At 41.2% G+C, this 832-nt stretch overlaps 1 non-coding gene across 1 annotated transcript; it reads right to left on the bottom strand.

Moving 5' to 3' along the window:
* Nucleotides 1–466: 466 nt before the first annotated feature.
* On the bottom strand, nucleotides 467–573 carry LOC141670251 (small nucleolar RNA R71). The gene has a single exon (XR_012554491.1). It is a non-coding gene; the product is annotated as a small nucleolar RNA R71 (small nucleolar RNA).
* Between the last annotated feature and the right edge of the window lie 259 nt (nucleotides 574–832).

Raw genomic sequence — 832 nt, forward strand, 5'->3', positions numbered from 1 at the left:
AAGAACACTGGTAAAAATAGAGGAGAAAGTTGAAGAAGAAATCTTAGTTGAGAAAGAAGAAGAAGCTCTTGTTGCAATGGGTGAACCAGAAGCGAATACAAAGGCTTTGATGGACTATTCTCAGCCAAAGATCAATGATATTCAGTCTAGCATTGTCCGACCAGCCATCATGCCTAACACTTTTGAAATCAAAGCTAGTACAATTCAGATGATTCAGAATTCAGTTCAGTTTGGGGGTTCTCCAACGAAAGATCCCAACATGCATATTAGAGATTTCATCGAGATCTGTGAAACTTTCAAATTCAACAACGTGTCTGAAGATGCTATAAAGCTAAGGCTTTTCCCATTCTCTCTGAGGGATAAAGCTAAGAGTTGGTTACATTCTCTACCACCAGGCTCTATCACTAAATGGGAAGATCTAGCTCAAACGTTTTTTACTAAGTTCTTTCCTATGGCAAAGACTGCTGCAATCAGGAATGCTCTTACTCAATTTACGCAGCAGTCTGGAGAGTCTTTGTGTGAGGCTTGGGAGCGATACAAGGAGATGCTTAGGAAGTGTCCTCACCAAGTGATTCCAGAGTGGATGATCATTAACTGTTTCTATAATGGATTGGGTGCAACTTCTAGACCCATGCTTGATGCAGCATCATGAGGAGCCTTGTAGGCTAAAAGCTATGATGAAGCTTATGAATTGATTGAACTGATGGCTGCTAATGAATACCAGAATCCTTCTCAGAGACCAACTCAAGGCAAGGTAGCAGGAATTCTGAAGGTAGATGCAGCTACTACTATAGCTGCTCAGCTTAAGGCTTTACCGATGAAGGTGGATTCT

The sequence above is a fragment of the Apium graveolens genome, chromosome 6 (genome assembly GCF_009905375.1).
Source record: "Apium graveolens cultivar Ventura chromosome 6, ASM990537v1, whole genome shotgun sequence".
NCBI lineage: Eukaryota > Viridiplantae > Streptophyta > Magnoliopsida > Apiales > Apiaceae > Apium > Apium graveolens.